Consider the following 20,761-nt stretch of genomic DNA (forward strand, 5'->3'; position numbering starts at 1 on the left):
GAAGACGTAAGAAGAAGACAAGAAGACTAAGAAGAAGAAGAAGAAGACACGACATACTACTAAAGACTAAGAATAAGCCGCAAGACTACAGCCGACCCATCCGAAGAAGATAATCCTCATCCCCGATCCTCCCCCTCCTCCCCCTCCTCTCCTCCTCTCCTCCTCCTCCTCCCCGCCTCCCCTCCGCTCCGCCTCCTCCCTCCGCCTCCTCCCCCCCCCCCTTCTCCCTCCCTCCTCCTCCTCGCCTCCTCCTCCTCCTCCTCCTCCCCTCCCCTCCCCTCTCCTCCCTCCTCCTCCTCCTCGCGCCCTCCTCATCCTCTCCTCCTCCTCCTCCTCTCTCTCCTCCTCACTCCTCCTCCTTCACTCCCGCCTCCCCTCCTCCCCTCCTCCCCTCCTCCCCTCCGCCCCTCCTCTCACTCCTCATCCTCCCCTCACTCCTCATCCTCCTCCCTCCTCCGCCCTACTCCATCCTCCGTCCTCCTCCCCTCTCCATCCTCCTCCTCCTCCCCCTTCCTCCTCCTCATCCTCCTCCTCCTCCTCCTCCTACTCCTCCTCCTCCTCCGCCGCCTCCTCCTCCTCCGCCTCCTCCGCCTCCCCTCCTCCTCCTCCTCCTCCTCCTCACCCTACCTCCGCCTCCTCCTCCTGCCTCGCTCCTCCTCCCCTCCTCCGCGCCTCCTCCTCCTCCTCCTCCTCCTACCTCTCCTCTCCCCTTCTCACTCCTCCTCTCCCCTCCTCTCTCCTCCTCCTCCTCCCTCCTCCTCCCTCCTCGCCTCCTCCAAGAAGAAGAAAGAAGAATCCGAGTCCTGTCCCCGACTTCAGGCGAGCTTTTTGAGACCTCCCCCGGCTGCGATCGGCTATTCTCGTCTACTTTCGAGGCGAGCCGCAACGCGTCTCAAACAAGCCTAAGGTCTCCTGACTGTGTTACAGACTGTCATCCTGGTTAGTGGTTACGGCCCGTCTACACTACAGGCGTCGAAAAAGCTTGAAGCTGGGCGTGTCTGAGGCTTGGCGATTTTTTGCGAGCAACGCGACCAACAACCAATCACATGAATCTCCCGCCCCCGACATACAAAGCAATAGCAAGGTTAAAACGAAGTAAACTGGATATAAAATTCCCAAACAGGCGAAAACCTACCAGTTTCATCCACTGTCTCTGCCACCTCCCTCCATGCCTCGCTCCTCCGGTTTGTATCCCGGTAGATGAACAGAGACTGATCATACAGCACCGGGTGATTCACTACCGCTATAATGAATTTTCCCTCCATTTTTTTGAATATGAGGAAATGACCTGCGTAGTCTCTCCCAGCATACACGCGGTTTGATTGGCTAGCTTGTACTGGCAGATTTGCAGAAACGGGATTTCATTGGCTGACGCCAGCTTCGAGCAAGCATCGAGCCTCAAAAGTTGAACATTGTTCAACTTTTGACGCCGATAGACGCTCGCGATGCTTGCAACGCCTTGCCATGCTACCCACAATGCAGTTCGGCGAAGTTTGAAAATATCCTACGTCACCCCATTCAAATGAATGGGCGAAGCGTTGAAAGCATTTGTTGACGCCTGTAGTGTAGACGGGCCGTTACTCTGGGTTCTGTCTTCAGGACACAGTGTTGGATTGTGTTGTTAATTGGATTGGACTTGATTGGAGTCAATATTTGAGTAATTTTCTCATTTGTGTGTTTGTTTAAATATATTTCGCCTTTGTTTATGTGATTGAATTATTTATTCAAATAAAAAAGTTGATGAATTATCATCTAATGATTTGTATGATGTTTTATTTATGTTAAAGTTCACTTTGAATGATTTTAACTAATGATAATGTAGAAAAACTAACATTTTAAATTCGGGACGGTCCACATTAATTTCGGGACGGCTTAGATTGTATTTCGGGACGGTTCCGGGAGGATGGGGAAAAAAGTTAGTCGAGAGCCCTGATGTCATCACTGTTAATGCCGCCAATTAAACAATAAACGGCGCACACACAGCAAGTAGCACAAGCTAACAATAGCATGTAGCACAAGCTAGCGCATAGCATACATACATACACAAACCTGCAGCTCAACTGCACACAATTACACAAACAACCAGCACGAAAACGTACCTCGTAGGCTGCTAGTCACTTAGAGGGGCTGATAACTTTATATGCATTTTCCCTTGGTTTCCTTAGTTTTCCTTTAACGTCCTGCGTTGCTCTGCCGTTGCAACTATCCAGTGCGTCGATTAAACAGGTGTAACACAAAACACAGCAGATTAGTTCCGCCTCTAATAATGTTGCACATAAAAGGTAGGAACCAAAAATACAACGTGGAAACAAATGAACAACAGAAAGTGAAGACAGTTACACATTGTGATGTGACTAGGTAAAGGGTTAGGGTATATTATTTTCTTGAATACTGCATTCTGTAGGGCTACATGTTACATATAAATGTAATTGAATATTTGTTTATAGATTTGTTTTATCTTCATGGCCATCTGTATATTTGTTTACTATCTAATGCTGGTTCATTTCTATTTTGAGATGTTTATATTTTAGAATTGTTTATTTATACTCTTTAAATGTGTTATTATGTGCAATCTTATCTTATCTTATTGCATATTATCTACACATGTCCACATGAGGGCCTATGGACTTTGGCTTTTTGTTTTCCACATCTTTTGATACATTAAGAAGCTACAACATAATATAATTAAAGCAACTTCAACTTAACTAAAATTAAGAATAACTTGCAGATGACTGTTTATGATTCTTAATCTTCACTGTCTTTTGTGGAACACTGGCAAGAAATAATATGTTTTCATAAAACCAATGTACAGCCTTGTTAGGTTGACATTAGTGTAACGTCCGAGGTGTTAAGGCTTCAATGATACTTCTGTGTAACAAAAACTCAGGAACTTAGTACTTTTTGGAGCGTCCCAGATAACGCCTCCGTTTATTATTGTCGAGTCACACCACGTTCTCCTTCACCACACCAGGACAGACTGCGCATGCTCACAACACATGACCTCTCAACCAGGGCCGTATCCAGGATTTCCTAAATACCGAGGTCCGAATATGTTCGGGGGGTATCCCCCGAGATTTTTAGGATTTTCATGATCTAGTTAGGTGCTTTTTAAGTCCTGTGGGGGGTCACAAATTGGATAATATATTGATTTCAAACCAAGTCAGTGGGCTGCAGCATACATTATTTTTGAAAGTGTAATACATAAGAATCAGTTGATTGTTACTATGTATGATCTGGATATGCAGAAGAGGCTAAAATGATCACAAAACATTGTCAACATTCATTTTCCATGTCTCTCTCCTTTCCATTACCGGCACCCTCTCTTCTATCGTCTTTAGTCTCTCTGTCTTCTTCCTGTTCATTACTCTCTCTGTCCTCTACTCTTTCTCTTTGTTCAATCTCTCCCTGATTGTTCACTTGTTGCTCCTCCTCACTTGTCTCTCCTGCCAGTGATTTAAAAGCAATTTAGTTCATTTCACTTGTTTGTTTGCATTCTTTTTTTATTTAAAGGTGACATGTCATGCTTTTCCGGTTAGTACCCGTCCCCTTGTGTGTTATGAAGGTTTTTATCCATGTAAACGGTGTGCAGAGTCAAAACCCTCAAAGTACACCCTGTAGCGAGTAAAACTCTAAAACAGAAAATACCTCCCCAAAACGCCTCGTTGGAGATACGTCACTGTCCATTTGATTCTTCCGGGGACATCATGATGTAATGTCGTCCCCGGAACGAAATGGACCAATCCGTGGAGCCGTTATGTTACGTCCGCGGAGCCGTTATGTTAAGCCCCCGCTGATTGGTCCAAATTGACCAATCCACGGACTTCCTCACACACTCAGTGCATGCAGCTCTGCTGATCTCTCCTCCCTGGCTGCAGGCTGATAACAGACAGTTGGGATCGCGGCGAAATTCTCTCTGCAGACCCATTCTCACAGCGTTTACCAACCTTTTTCTTACTCAATATCAAGCCACACTTATGGTTTTTACTTCGGCTGACTTTGTGTGTGCTCAGCTGTGTTTCGCTGTGTATCGCTAAACAAGGAAATCACACCTCCACGGAGCTTAGCGCGATTCACAACGTCCCGACTGGTCCCGACCAATCGGAGCACACTGGGCTCACAGGGAGGGGGGGGCAAGAGCTGCAACGAGCCGTTTAGTGGAGAGAGTGAATACACGTAGTTTACAGAGATGCTGTATGCGAAACCAATGTGAGTTTGGAAAATTGCACAGTATAAATCTATTCTAGTAGACCTCAACAATGGAATTATGATCAGTGGAAATGGCCATGACATGTGACCTTTAAATCTGTTTTGTTTGATTCTCAAAAGAGAACAAAGATGTAAGCAAATGGTGTTTTATACAATTGTATGTTATGACATCATAACTGCAATAGATGTATGTTGTTTAAAAATTATGCCTATTGTAAATGAAGACTATTGTTATAGATAGATACATAGATAGATGGGCTTATTAAGCCTACATTATTTTTGTGTGACTGTACCTGCAGTTCCTCCCTGACTTCCATCACTTTCTCTCTCTCTCTCTCTCTCTCTCTCTGCCTGTCCTGTCTCTTCCTTACCAAAGCTGAGCTTCGACTGACGTAGTCTTTTCATTACATCTGAGTCAGTGTAAAAAGAAAACAATACAATGTTATATCTTCAATGTTTTACTCAAATTGAAATGAAAGAAAAGCATTACAACGTTTGTTAAAACGTAATCCTTCTGACATTGGATGAACGTAATTAACTTTAGCTCTCTAGTTAGTTTATTCCCGCAATTTAACCCAAAGTATAGCATATAGCTGCAATATAAGTTAGTGTGCATGTTGTCAGACGTCCACTGACTAATGTAGAGCGTTCACAAAGGATCTGCTGGTCATATGATGTCCTGATGAACAGAAACACAAGCAGCTCACTGGACTCAGATCTCTAGATACCTCATCACTCCTCCGCTGCTCCGGTTCAAGTCCGGGCTGCGGAGGTTTGTTGATACATGTCGTCTTCTTCTGTTTGCTTTAATCGAGGCTACGTAGTTATGCAGCGCCCCCATCGTCAGTAAATGGAAGTACTACAAAGAACCCTGTGTAATGGCAATTTCCTTTTCCTGTGTCCTATATATTGTTGCCGTTACTTTCACAGAAGGGTTGAAAAGTGATCCAGACGCAGACACAAACAGATGATTTTCCGGTCCTTAGTTGTGGTTTATGATGATGTTTATTCGTCTTTACATACCAGGGTTAATTTAGCGTTCTAGTGATTCTATGAGCATCTGCCGGGCTGGTGGAATCGGTATGCTCTTCTCCTACTGTGTCACCCCATCTCCTGTCACCTATGACCTCCTTATATACACCCGGTACAGCTAAACCCCGCCACCCAGTGTTCATAAATAATATTGCACTATACATATAACTTAACTGACACACCAACATCACCCACAAAATGGCTCCTACACACCGGCCCCTAATTGGCTTTAGTATGAAAACAAAAACAATTACCAATAAATAATAAAGGAGCTATACAAATGGTGTGTATGTGTTAGCATGTAATTCTTAAATAATTTTTAGTTTATTTTCTTCTCCCTTATTTTAAGGGTCATCAGTCTTTGCTGTTCTTAGGTTAAAGCAGTAGTGTTGCCATCCCGTCCAGCGTCGAGAGAACCTGTGGGTTATATTTTCACCCAATTCCAAGCCTCTCCTTATAGGGCTCCTGCATTGATGAGTCAGTCACTTCTTCAGGTCTGTCACTTGGGTTCAGCCGGTGCCCTGCTACCATAGCAGCAAAATCGCAGATGAGCTGCTCGGTAACGTGTTTGTTGTTAGGCAAGCTGGGATTTTCTTGTCTGAATGGCAAGTCTAGGCAGTAGTGTCCATCTGACATTTTCACTTTCTCGGCCACAGGCTTGGCTTCTTCCTCAGGCACTGCGTCAGATTGGTGTAACTCGACATCTGCTGTGAAGTCAGGCATGCTGTGACAGGAGTCTGATGTCGGCTGGCTTTCAAAAGGCTCGTCTTCTGCCTCTTCATAGTAATCACCTGAATCCCGACCCTCATCTTCTTCTTCTTGGGGGGCCTCAGTTTTGCCTTCAACATCCCTATCACTGTCTCCTTTGGCATCTGCTACAACATCGCCATCCTCTTTGGCATCTGCTACAACATCGCCATCCTCTTTGGCGTCCGCTACAACATCTCCATCCTCTTTGGCGTCTGCTACAACATCTCCATCCTCTTTGGCGTCCGCTACAACATCTCCATCCTCTTTGGCGTCCGCTACAACATCGCCATCCTCTTTGGCGTCTGCTACAACATCTCCATCCTCTTTGGCGTCCGCTACATCATCGCCATCCTCTTTGGCGTCTGACATTTTTGCAGAGTGATTCATAATGTTCAGGAATTGTTTGTCTTCTCTGGACATTTCCTCTGTTTCCTTGCTTGTATTTTCCTTGAAATCATGCTTGTATTGTTTGACCAATAGCTCCTCTAGGTGTACCATGGCTATCCGATTAACAGCAGCAGCAGGGTGGCCATTAGCATCTCTGCTGTCGTTGCTTCCTTTTAGGGGACCATAGAAGACCCAACCCAGTAGGGTCTTTGCAGCGTACGGTCCTTCTCCTTGGCTATTGATCAGCTCCCAAGGTTCCAATACCTTAGGAGAATTTGTCCCAATGAGTAGGTCAATGCCAGAAGCAATTTCATTAATTTTGATGTCCTTTAAGTAAGGCCATTTTTCCAGATCTTCTTGTAGAGGAATATTGTGCTTGGAAACAGGCATGGTTTTATGTGTAAACACATCGGATAGTTGAAGGAAATTGTTTTCGTCCAGACTCGATATTTCCAAACCTGAGATATGATGACTAGACACAATCTTTCTCTGATTCATTGTCTTTAGGAGAATGTTAGTCCTTTGTCCTGTAAGGTTTAGCCTCCTCATTAAACTTTCTGAGCAAAAGGTGGATGAACTTCCATGGTCCAGAAATGCATAAGTTTGTAACACTTTGTCCCCTTTGTGGCTCTTTACTTGTACTGGTACAATGGAGAAGATGGAGTTTTCATCACCGGCCCCAATGTGACCACATGTATGAGGTGAGATGACACTATTACTTTCCATTGGCTTCCCATTCTGTTTTGTGTGTTCTGCTTCCTCTCTTTTGCCTTTTTGTTCAATGTGGAGTATTTCAGGATGACTTTGATTGCACACATAACATGTCAAACGACTGTGGCAGTGTTTGCTCATGTGTCCTATTTTTAGGCATCCAAAACACACCCCTTTTCCTTTCAAGAAGTCCATTCTTTCTCTGTGTGTTTTCTTCAGGATGTGTGGACACTGCTCCAATGAGTGACCACTTCTTCTGCAGAACAAACACAAATGTAGGGAGTTGTGGCTTGATGGAGGTATTTTCATTCCATTCGTTGTTGCATGTTCTAGCACTGGTGTTCTTGGGCAGGTAATAATTGTTGCAAAACTACTTGCTCTTAGGCTTGGGTTTCCCTTTGAAAAGGTAGAGATAACAGTTTTGATAGCTGCAGTTGGTTTATCATCCTGGATGCTTCCAAACAGAGGATCTGACAGTATCTTCACTTGCCTCTCTATGAAGCTAACAAGGTCAGGAAATGTAGCTCGATGCCCACGCTCTTCCTGTAGCTGACATGCTCTATTCCTCCACTTGTCTCTAAATTTGTAGGGTAGTTTCTGAAGTATGTGTTTCATGTTTGAAACAACATTCATTTCATCCATATAGGTGAGATGTTCCATTGCATTGCAACAACCTCTTAGGAACAAAGAGAAGGCTTGCAGTGCTTTCACATCTTCGGCTTTGATCATTGTCCAGGTAAATGATTTGTTCATGTATGCAGTGGCGATCTTGTGTTCATTACCAAAGTGCTCTTTAAGCAGCTGTTTTGCCCTTTGATAACCTTGAGCTGGAGGCAGATGTTGGCAGCTGCGCACTAGGTCCTGTGGTTGTCCTCTAGTGTATTGCTCTAGGTCAGAGGTGCCCAGTACGGCGACCGGTCGCCCGCGGGGGCAATGCTGGTAGATCGCGAGTCATTCTTAAAAAAAAAAAATTCAGCTCCGTTAAAATAGACAAAACCGGTTTTGATCCCTCCTCCCTTGGCCTCCCTGCCACTTAATTCAGGAGTTTACTTGATTGGAAAGCGATAGGTCGCTTTTTCTGTCAGTCTGTTAACCCAGAATGCAAAGCGATACAAAATCAGTCAAGTGCCGGGAAAACTCAAATTAAGTTAAAGAGACTAACAAGAGACAAACAACCAAATGAGTGCGGGACCGAGCAAGAAGCTAAAGACAAACCACTTCCACACAGAATGGGAGGAAGAATATTGTTTTGTGATGTCACATTCAAAGGTTATTTGCATTATTTGTAAAGCAAGCGTCGCTCTGCCAAAGAAAGGTAACGTGGAGAGGCATTATCGGAGTGTTCACAAGGCATATGACAGCGACTTCCCTCCGAATAGCGAGTTGAGAAAGGTCATGTATTGTTGCTACACAAACATTATCTCGCAGTCTTAGTGTCGCCAACTCGTTTCTAACATGCAAAAAGACAAACAAATGCGTCTATGGTCGGTGTATTTTCGACCTTTCCGATCCAGACGAGATCTCTCTCTCCCCCGTCTGTGTGCGAGGGGGCGGGGCAGTTTACACACACGCAGCTGCTTCATGCAGCAACACACGGCGGAGATGGCGGAGAGAAGCGCTCCAAGGTGTGGTTAAATGTTACCCGTCTTGAAGTGGACAATGCTCGTTGCCAAGAGTGTTTAGCATGTGAGGGCGAAAACACGAGCAATGTGTCTAAACATACATTGTATATCCAGTTGTTCCTTTTTTCGTTTCACCTGTTCCAACTGTTGTTCCAACTGTTGTTTTAATTGTTCCCCTTCTACATCAAGCTCATGTTGACTGTTCAGTGCTGCCGCCCTTTCGATTAAAGCCGCCCTTTCTGCCTGGGCTTTAATTCGAGCAGAAGAGGTAGATGATGCGTGTGATGAACCAGGTTTGTATTTTGACTGAGGGTGTGATGCCTTTGAAATGCTGTCATCAGGTCCGATGTCATCTGAGCTGACACTTTGTTCTATGGCACTTCCCACAATAGAGTGTCTAATTGCCTGTCCACTCTCAGATAACCACACATTTGCATCTTGTATAAATCCATCAAATATATGCATCTTTTCTTGCAGCCACTGCCTTTGCGTTCCCATTTCTTCTTCAGGCAGTTGAAGGTCAGTTAATGATTTGTGATTTTCTTTTAGTTCATCACACAACTTCTTAAATTCAACCAGTTTCAACTGTATTTCCTTTGCATTGTCTTCTGAGCTCATAAGCTCTTTCAGTACTTCCATTAACTTCTTTACTTGTTTGTAACTGAAGTTTCTTGCTTTTTGGCAGTTTGCAATAAACAATTCCAATCCTTTGGCAGTGTGAGTGATAATCCTTTTTTCTCTCACAGATTGCAGTCCAACAGCGCCATCTTGTGACGTGACGTCAGATGTCACAGACATGATTAATGTTCACTGTCCCTTTAAGTTTCGTTCTCAGGAATTGTCCGTTAGCTGACAGTGCGCTGTTTCAAACAGCTGACAATGTTGCAGCACCACATCCATTTACTAAGCCATTGTCCAATACAGCTTAATATCTCCAAAACAATCTACTTATCATGCTGCACGGTGCACATACCCGGCCGCTTTCCCAGTCCTCTCTCAGCCTCTTCGGTCCTCGCAGGTGGGAACAATCTCCAGCTGATTGTGGCGTGTGCAGCTGATCCGTGATGAGAAGTCGATGGTGCAATAATCCAATTATTTGTTTTCCCCGAAAACGATCCTTAATCCAATTTGAAGTGAATCCAATTGTCCAGTTTCACTCAAAAGTGCGATTCCACTTAATGTAATGGCAATTTCCTTTTCCTGTGTCCTATATATTTTTGCCGTTACTTTCACAGAAGGGTTGAAAAGTGATCCAGACGCAGACACAAACAGATGATTTTCCGGTCCTTAGTTGTGGTTTATGATGATGTTTATTCGTCTTTACATACCAGGGTTAATTTAGCGTTCTAGTGATTCTATGAGCATCTGCCGGGCTGGTGGAATCGGTATGCTCTTCTCCTACTGTGTCCCCCCATCTCCTGTCACCTATGACCTCCTTATATACACCCGGTGCAGCTAAACCCCGCCACCCAGTGTTCATAAATAATATTGCACTATACCAGTGTTTCTCAAACTTTTTCATACCAAGGACCACTTAACCAATAAAAAAACACTCGCGGACCACCTAACTCCACAAATATCCAAAAACACATCGTTTTTTACAAATCGCCTGAAATTTGTACAAACAAGTGGCTACATGTGTGATGAAGGTGTTTATCTGGGCTATATCATGCAATCAAAAGTTAAACTTAAGCTCACTCCATTGCGGAGATATTCCCGCGAGAGTGCGGAAAACTCAAATTTATTTATTTATTTCAAATGTGAAATTGTACCATTATACTCACGGACCACTAGGGGGCGCTCACGGACCACCAGTGGTCCGCGGACCACACTTTGAGAAGCACTGCACTATACATATAACTTAAATAAACTGACACACCAACATCACCCACAAAATGGCTCCTACACCCTGTTTAGTGCAATTATTTCACAAGTTTTGTAAACACAGCTCGAAAAACATTACCTAGGTCCGGACCTCGGTGACCTCAATGGTAGATACGGCCATGCTCTCAACCCAATGCTTACATGCGTCCCCCCTTACTGAAAGAAATGTCCCCATTTCCACACACATGGTGAGAACACAACAAAAAAATAAAAAAATAATAACAATACACATCCACAGCCCAAACACAACATCAACTTGGTATGACATAACCCATTCCCCTGTCCTATTAAACCTCTCTACCATGCCATCAGACTTTGGATTGTAAGGCGTGGTGTGCGTCTTCTTCACACCTAACATGCCGCACAAATGCCTCACAACATCTGATTCAAACTGTCTGCCCATATCAGTGTGCAGAGTTTCCATTACCCCATGCTCCAAGATGTAGTTCTGGAAGAGACACTCCGCGACCGTGGGGGCTTTTTGATCGGGGATGGCATACAGATTTACAAATTTTGTGAAATAGTCCTCAACAACCAACTCATACCGGTTGCCTTTTGATGTGACCGGCAAGTATATCAGCCGCCACAGGCTGGAAAGGTCTAACTGCATGCGAAGTTCTCATGGGGGCATGGTGTTTGGGCACCGGGGACTTCCTTCTCTGACAGGCATAACATTGGTCACACCATGATCGAATGTCACTGTGCATGGAGGGCCAATAGCACACACTTCTTGCGCGTGCCAAAACGCGTTCATACGCCAGGTGAGCAGTCAGTGTAGCACCATGCAAGTGTCCCAGGACCTCTGGAACTAAGACAGCAGGAACAACAACCTGAGTAGACTGCCCTACCTCAGACAGCCAAACAACTCATAAAAGTCCCTCCACAAAAGTCAGCCGGGGAAACTCATGCCAAAGTCTCTTCACACCCCGACTAGCATCTTTTAACCTCCATCTAGGGGGCCGTTGACCATGCTCCAGCCAGGCCAAAACTTGTCCGATGTCTGCATCCTTTTGCTGGAGCTCCCTAATACCGGAGCCATCATGTGACAGAGTGAAGATTAGGGTCTGGTCCACTGAAGACCCTGAGTCAGGAGAAGGAGGGCCTGAAATCAGTCCCTGGGCTTGGGCCGTGGCAGGAGTCCCCACAGCACACACATCACTAGCACCACTGTCCCCAGCGCCAGGGAGAATTGTACTCAAGGGAGCGGATGTGGCATCAAGACTGCCTGAATTCTCCAAAGCTTCAGGGGTGTCAGGCCTGCGTGAAAGGGCATCTGCATTTGTGTGTTTGGTCCCACTCTTGTGCACAATCACCCAGTAGTATGGGTCCAGCTCCAGAGCCCAACGGCTACGACGCCCCGTCCTGTCATTGTCAACCTGAAGTCGTCGCAGACCCAACAAAGGTTGGTGATCTGTGATAATTGTGAAGGGGAGAAGACCCAAGTAATGCCGGAAATTACGCACTGCCCACACTATCGCCCACAGCTCCCTGTCGTAGGTAGACCAACGCCGTTCAGCTGCTGTGAGGGAGCGACTAGCGTAGGCCACCACTCTCTCCAGGCCATCCACTTCTTGTGACAGCACAGCCCCCACAGCAATCTGTGAAGCATCTGTACACAGCACGAAACTCTTGATGAAGTCCAGGTGACACATGATAGGTTCGGCACAAAGACCATCCCGCAAAAACTCAAATGCCCCCTGGCAATCCGCCATCCATTGAAAAGGGACATCCTTTCCCATCAGATGGTTGAGGGGGGCAGCACGCTGGGCAAAACTCCTCACAATCCTCCTATAATAAGAGCAGAGACCCAGAGAAGCACGCACCTCTGTAGCGGACCATGGAACTGGCCAAGTCTTCACCTTATCTGTGTTACGGGGGTCAGGACGAAGCCCCCCGACGGAGATGACGTGACCAAGGAATACCACGTGATCACGGGCAAGATGGCACTTCCTGGCGTTCAATCTAAGCCCAGCTGTCCCAATCCGAATTAAGACCTCCTCCAAAGCAAACATGTGGGCCTCAAACGAACTACTGTAAATCAGTATATCATCAAGATACGCCATGCAGATGTGCCATGGCAGCCCCCTTAACACCAGCTCCATAACCCTCTGGAAGGTAGCGGGTGCATTGGTCAGACCCATAGGCATGGATTTGAACTCGTATAGGCCCTGGCCAGTGGTGAATGGTGTCTTTTCGCGGTCCTCCTCAGCCACTTCCACCTGCCAGTAACCGTTAGAAAAATCCAAGGTGATGAACCAGGAGGCCCCCGCCAATGCGTCCAATGTGTCATCCACTCGTGGCAGTGGATGAGAATCCTTTATTGTCACAGAGTTGAGTCCCCTGTAATCCACGCAGAATCGCCATGTGTTGTTCTTTTTCCTGACGAGGACCACTGGGGCGGACCACGGGCTACAACTCTCTTCAATTATGTCATCCTCCAACAGGTGCTGAACCTGTCTGCCTATCTCCTTCCGTTTTTCTGGCGAAGTACGGTAGGCCCGACGCTTGACCGGGGAATGATCACCTGTCTGTATGCAGTGTTTGATCAGACCAGTGTTTCCTGTTCTGCCCTTGCCAGAGCTGAACACCCCTTGGTGTTTCCCCATCAAGGCCTGCAGCTGCAGTCTCTGTTCAGCAGACAACGGAAAGCCAGCCACATCCGGCAGAGGGGTAGCCCCCTGCTGAGAGGGGAAAACCTCAGAGGGGGTGAGTAGCTCACAGTCCTTAACATGGTGGAACACACCTAAATGGGAGCCGGGTTGCAGCTTTATCGCCTTCTCTGTCGGGTTGAGCAGCCTTGCCACAGTGCATCCATTCTTCACAGGTGCCACTGTACGTGCAATCACAAGTCCCACGTTATCACGCACCTCAGGCTCCAGGTAGCCTAAGAAAGAGTCAATGGGCAGACCAGCAGTACGGGGAATATCCACATTAACTGGGACAATCATTTCACTGAAAGGGGGAATAATAGCATCAACAGACATAGAAATGTTACAACATTCTGGTATGAAATCTGTGGCATGCATGAGAGGAATATCAACATCCCCCAGGTGAAGCAGACCACAACCAACATCCATAACAGCTCGAGCCTGCAACATGAAATCAAACCCCAGCAGAATAGCTTGAGTTGCCCCTCGCACTACATGTACAGCCTGCTCCCAATGTTTGCCCCCCAACTATATGGGAAGAGTCACAGTACCCAGAGTGTCCAACAATTGACCATTTACTGTGCGTGAAAAAGTGTACTGGGTATTTAGCACACGTTTACGTAAGGCAGACATGGACATTCTGAAATCCTCAGAAATAAGTGAAACATTGGACCCAGAGTTAATCAAAACAGTAACATCAACACCCTCAACAAGTCCTCTAACATAGGCTGTGGGCTTAGACTCACCCACAGAACAAGAGTCCAATGCACGAGCAGGCGTTTTTTCCCGAGAGGGAGACAAAAACCTCACTCCACGCCCTGGCTGACGTTCCCCAGCGCCGTGTGGTCCCTGCGGGACATAGCTGCCTGGTCGTCAAGGTGAGAAGTCTGCAGAGGTGGTGTCTCGGGTTCCTCGCTCACATGGAGACCATTCCCTGGCACCAAAACCATCCTGCGGTCTGCGCTGAGGAGAACGGCCCCTGCTGCGGTCGTCCCTGTGGGAATCCCCAGTGGTAGATCTGCAACCAAACCCGCCACAGTCACAATGGCAGGCACGCCAGTGCACCCTCTGCCCCACTTGGTCCTGCTGACGATCCCAGGTCAAGGCGGAGGTCCCTCTGCCATTATCAGCTCCACGACTATGTGCTCTCAAGTCTCTCACCTCAGTCTGTAAGTTGTCCACCTTCAAGGTGAGGCGTTCAACCACATTTATGAGCTTATCCATGGTATTAGCATTGCAGTCGAAAGCGCCAGCCGATGGGGAATTTAGCGCTGCAACAACAGCAGGATGCGGAGGACAGTAGGGCAAACCAGGCGTGTTCACCCTCATTGCCTGCCTGGCCCGCTCATAACGCCCAGCAATTATCAACGCCTCCTCCATATCAGTCGCCCCCTGTTCATGGCATTTTGCTTGAAGTGCAGGATCAAGGCCAGCCAAAAAACGTCTGAATTTCTCACCATTCACTGCAGCGCGGTCAGAAAGTAGCAATTTCCATAGACCCCCATGTTAAAATGCCCAACTTTACGGCATAAAAAAACATGTTTCTACCCCTGGCTGCAATAAATATTATTATGAATATAGTTAGATTCCACCTTCATGATTATGGATCTGTGAGTGAATTGTTTTCTAACACGACCCTTTTATTTATATTAGGTCCAGAGCCCTAGAGATCTCTCTAGGGCTCTGATTAGGTCTTAAAGTTTTTGCATAAATTAGGGCGTGGTCACATTGAGTGACAGCTCTGTCAAGTGACTGCTGCTGTTAGCTTCTTGTCTCTCTGCCAGAGTTGGGTGTAACCCATGGATGTATAATAAGAACTGGATACAGCGTGGGAGGCGGGGCCTCCTTCATTCCTATGAGAGTTGCTCATTAGCGCATGATGATAAAATGGCCCAACTTTTGAGAGAGTGAAACGTCACAGATTACCCGGCATGCCTGAGAAGTACCCGTATGTGCGCTCATAGCGCATGCGCAACTTTAACCAAAATGCTCGTTCACATCAAGCACGTGAATTTGCGTACACGTAACAGCACCGTGCGTTCATGACAGCATGGTAATGGATGTTATTATGATGGATTTGATATTAACGAGGCAGCAGTTAGCAGCTAGCGGCTAGCTAGTAATTATGCTAATGTACACATCAATCGTTATGTACTTATATTACGCTGTAACAGGATCTAGTGATATCCAACAGAGCTTCATTTAGCATGAAATAGTTATTGCACCGTATATATATATATATATATATATATATATATATATATACACACAGTGTAATAAGCTTCTTAGTGCAATAATAAGCAACAGGGACGTTAATATAACGTCGGTAATATTAACTTTATTTAATACAACATTTACGGTACAAGATTTAATCATACAGCCCATGTAGTATAATATTTTACAAATTATGAATTACAGCAAACATGTGCAATATATCCATTATTACAGCTCCGTGGGCTGGCAGATTTGACATGGGCAAAAAGGCTATTTCACAGGAGACACAGCCACCTCTCTGTGGCCGCTCCAAGATCCCCAAATGACGGACTAAGCAGCTCCAGCATCGCTCCCTGACATGCGTACTTCCATAACCTCGCGCACCTTGGGTCCCCGGGCGATATGGGTCCGTTCTTATTGTGCATCCATGGGTAAAGATAAACGCATGTAGTGCTGAACACGTAACATGAACGTGCCGGGCGGCGCGGTCCCGTGGGTTAGATGCACGTTCATAATGCAGAGGGAAATAACTCTCAGAATAACGTTATTAGCACATTTTTACAACTTGAGGAATGAATGTTTTTAATAAGGGCTATACAAGTGTTCATACTGGGCTGTTTATTTAGTTTAAAAAAAATTATCCAACGAGTTACAGACCACTCTTTCCCGATGTAAGTCAATGGGAAAAAGTGTTTCCGGGCCCAGCAACCTAAAGGAAGTGTAGTACCGCCGTTTGGCCACAACGAATATTCTCATCAGACTCCGGCGCACTTCCTGGGGGCTTGGTGTAACCAAGCGGCAAACTGTGGGGTAGAGCCGGGAAGCCAATACGGAAGTGCCACACACTGCAGTTCATATATTGGCCGATAGGCGATTGCTGCAGAAAGGAGCAATTTCCATAGACCCCCATGTTAAAATGCCCAACTTTACAGCAGAAAAAAACATGTTTCTACGCCTGGCTCCATACATTTTTATCATCGATATAGTTAGATTCCACCTTCATGATTATGGATCTGTGAGTGAATTGTTTTCTAACACGACCCTTTTATTTATATTAGGTCTTAAAGTGTGTGCATAAATTAGGGCGTGGTCACATTGAGTGACGGCTCTGTCAAGAGCCTGCCGCTGTTAGCTTCTTGTCTCTCGGCTAGCTGCTCCGTGAAGCTAGCTACAGCAGGGACTCTGCCTGCTCAGCTCATCCAGGAAACACAACTTGTAGCCGGCCGTGGTTGTTTGTTCTTCATGCTTATATATCGGACTATTGTGACTCGCTCTGCGGTTAAAACAGACGTTGCATGAATGCGGTAAGTGAAATTCGAGTGCTTTATTTATGTGTTAATGATTTTAATCAGCTACGTAATGAATGGTAAGGCTTGGGTTAGCATGTAAGCTAGTGGTAGCTACATCGGTACTAACGATTGTAATCGTAGCCTCCAAGTTAAAATCATAGACTGTATATATAAAGGTGAAAACGATATAGACAAGTGTTAAGTGGGATAATACTGTTGAACAAACGGCTTCTGTTTGAGGTTGATAAAATAAGGTTACATCCTTGTAACTTAGAGATATTTTATTATGTAGGTAGAACTGTATGCATCTAAGGTTAATTTAAATTGGCTATGCTCAAGTATGTAGACAAGCTAATGTCGAAGTAGTGTATGTGAAATCAACCTCACAATAAGATGTGTGTATATTACAATTATTAATGTCATATTTCAAGATGATTACTTAGATATTACAATATGGTTGGTTGAGCTGGAGTTCATTATCGAGCTTACACTTTAACGTCACAGTCATCTGAAGAACGAACCCAAACCTTGTTGTTTTTATTAATTGCATTACCAAATGGGTATCAAATAAACAGTAAGCATTGGTAACACAACTTCCAAAGTTACAGTAAAATAAAAAGGACCCTGACTCGGACAATACACGATCCAACATGTTCAACAGAAGAGAATCAGTTATACTGTTTGTACAGATGGTACTTTACATATATATATATATATATATATATATATATATATATATATATATATATATATCTATTTGTTTAAGGTGTCCATGTGATGCAGACAGGCTGGACCAGAGAGTGAGAGACAGAACTGGACTCCTCACAGCAGTGAACTTCAGCACAGGTACAAAGACTCTTTTTTCATACTGTACAAAGAATCAAGAAAGATATTGGTTTAAATGAATGAAGTATTGACTTGAATACACTGATATACATTCCATTAAACAATACTAAATACTAGATCACCTACACATCAGTTAAGTTGAGGGTTTTTTCCATGCAAAAAGTTACATTTAGATATTTAGCAATATGACTTTGTCAGCTTTCTAATTTAATGTATTGAAGGCAAAGATATTTAACACATAGTGAGAACTGCTACTATTTATCTCTCAATATTGTCTGTAAAAAACGTGGTAAAAGTTATTCTTTCAGTGAGACAACAGAGCAAGCTTCTACAGTTGCACTACATTTTGTAACAGTTCAATATTATTTTGATAATAACATTATATTTCAATGTTGATGAACTTCATACTGTTCATTCATAATCTGATTGTCTTTGTAGCTCATTGTTGAAATAAAAAAAAAACATTACAATTACAAAATAATTATATCTACAGCCCCTAAACACACAAACACACCGCTTTCATAAATAACACACTTGTTCTGCAATAATATGTTTTATGTTTCCTGTCATTTTTGTTAGGAAAGGACATGCCTGAAAGACACGACATTTTCTCCTTCTCTGAGGGTCAAGAAGAACATCCAAGAGGAACATTAAAAGCTGATGTTATGAGATTTTAAGACCAGTACAGGACATTCACTAAGAAACTACTTTTATTGTAAAAACAGTCAGCTGATCGAATGCAGCTATTTCCACATCTACACTCCATCAGCTGATTATTTCTATTTGCCTCACTTTATGAGCTTCACAACATGTACCTTGTTTTGCAACGTCACAAATAAATGGGGCCAATCTTCAGTCAGATGTGAATGTGTAATCTAACATTTTCAGTAAGAATAATGGACAAAAGGAGTACAAATACAATTTATTGAAATGTGAACCAAAAGTTAATCAAATGTTTTAAATAAAAAGCACATATGGACAGAAGGTGTAAACCTATTAAATGTATAAGTAAACACATTTAGTCAAATAAAGTGACCGACTAGGCCTGTGCAGTTGGTATCAGCTTTGCCCAGCATGGGCTCCTTCATCAGCCCTGGTCCTCCTCGCAGAGGAAAGACCCTCAGTCCTCTCCAAACCAACAGACAGGACGTCCATCACACGGAGGTTTCTCCCTGAAGTCTCTGCTGCTCTCTGGAGACCATGCTGTCTCAATCCGTCCACACTGAATATGAGAGGGGGAAAATGAAAATAATAAATGCTTTAGACAATAAGAAACATAAAGTTGACTGTTGAGTTGCTCAGTTTTTTTAGATTGTCAATACTATTACTGTATAACTAATATCTCAGGTTAAGAGGCACATTCAAATAAAGATTGGTCTTTAAATACATTTTGTCTTTTGAATTGTTTGTCTAAAGTCAAGGATCTAGAACTGGTACTTAGTTTTAATGATACAGTCTGGTTATTATGCTGTTTGGAGGAGGCCTCACAGGTAAGAGCGCTAACTAGCTACCATCACATGTACCTTAGCTTGACTTAAATGTATTAAACGTATAGTTAAGTGATATCAAAATATAAATAACTAATGTCATGCAAACATATTAATATTTGCTTGATTCCAGTGTTGAATTTAGCACAATTGCATACAAACGTTAAGGGGTTTTAAGATTCTGAAGTATGCTAAAAACTCAATAACTTAGATTATTATTTATAGTTGTGCTGAATAGTTTCATGTCCGCTTACCTTAGAAACATAAAATGCGATGGCAGCGTGCAGATGGGGAGCATGTTAGCTTAGTTTTTTAGCTTCAGCTAGCTCTAGAACTTCCAGCTCGGTGGCAGCAGGTCCCGCCTCTTTGCCCTTATTTGGAGCAGGCTGGAGAAGGCGGGAGTTGAATTTACCATTTATATATACAGTCTATGAGTGTAACCCCATAGACTTACCCAAGGCTGAATCATAAACTAAAATGTATATGTATGCATAAAGGGTTACGTCCTTAGCTGGCTAATAAGTAACAAGCTAAGCTACCAAGCACACAAACACCTGCGAACGGGGTTAACATGTATAATATTATCATTTTAGACTTCTTGGAAGTTCTGTTAGTACATTCAAGCGCACAGCACGACATTTTAATTGTCTGGTATTTGTAACAATATTCCCTAAAAGGCACAATCACCACAAACACGGCTAAAGCTAAAGGGTCAAGTAAAGTACTATGACTAACTAACGTTGTCGCCTCTATGGTTGTAGCCTAGCAGAGTGGACAAGTTGCTGTTAGCTGACAGTGAGGCATGTACATGTCCATCAACGTGACCACGCCCTAATTTATGCAAAAACTTTAAGACCTAATATATATAAAAGGGTCGTGTTAGAAAACAATTCACTCACAGATTAATAATCATGAAGGTGGAATCTAACTATATCGATAATAATATTTATTGCATCCATGGGTAGAAACATGTTTTTTTCTGCTGTAAAGTTGGGCATTTTAACATGGGGGTCTATGGAAATTGCTCCTTTCTGCAGCCAGTCCCTAGCGGCCCATGTATGAACTGCAGTGTGGGGCACTTCCGTATTGGCCCTCCCGGCTGTTCCCCAGAGTTTGCCGCTTGACTCCACCGCCCGGACCTAACGGAGCCGCAGTGGGCTAGCTCCGGGACGCCGGCTGGAGCTAGCCCCCTGCGGCTCCGTTAGCTCCGGCGGCCACCACTGGGATAATCGGGTCCCCTATTAACATTTGCTCCCGTTTAGCATTATGGGCATCATAGCCATAGACTATAAAAGTCTTACCCAAGGCTGAATCATAAACTAAAATGTATATGTATGCATAAAGGGTTACGTCATTAGCTGGCACGTCATCAGTGTGTGGATATGAATACTTCCGTATTGGCGTCCCGGCTGTTCCCCAGAGTTTGCCGCTTTACAAACGGCAAACTCGCGTTACAAAGTAACGCATTACTGTAATAATATTACTTTTGTCGGTAACTGAGTAGTGTAACACGCTACTTTTAAAATTCAGTAATCACACTACAGTTACTAACATTGCCCCGACACGCGTTACTTCGTTACTTACTAAAAATCAGTCATAATCACACTGACAGACAAGAGGGGTTTCCGCCGCAGGTTTATATGTACGTAATCTGCGCGACTTGCGCGTCCACATCTCCACATGCA

The sequence above is a fragment of the Gymnodraco acuticeps genome, unplaced genomic scaffold, assembly GCF_902827175.1.
Source record: "Gymnodraco acuticeps unplaced genomic scaffold, fGymAcu1.1, whole genome shotgun sequence".
In the NCBI taxonomy this organism is placed as follows: Eukaryota; Metazoa; Chordata; class Actinopteri; order Perciformes; family Bathydraconidae; genus Gymnodraco; species Gymnodraco acuticeps.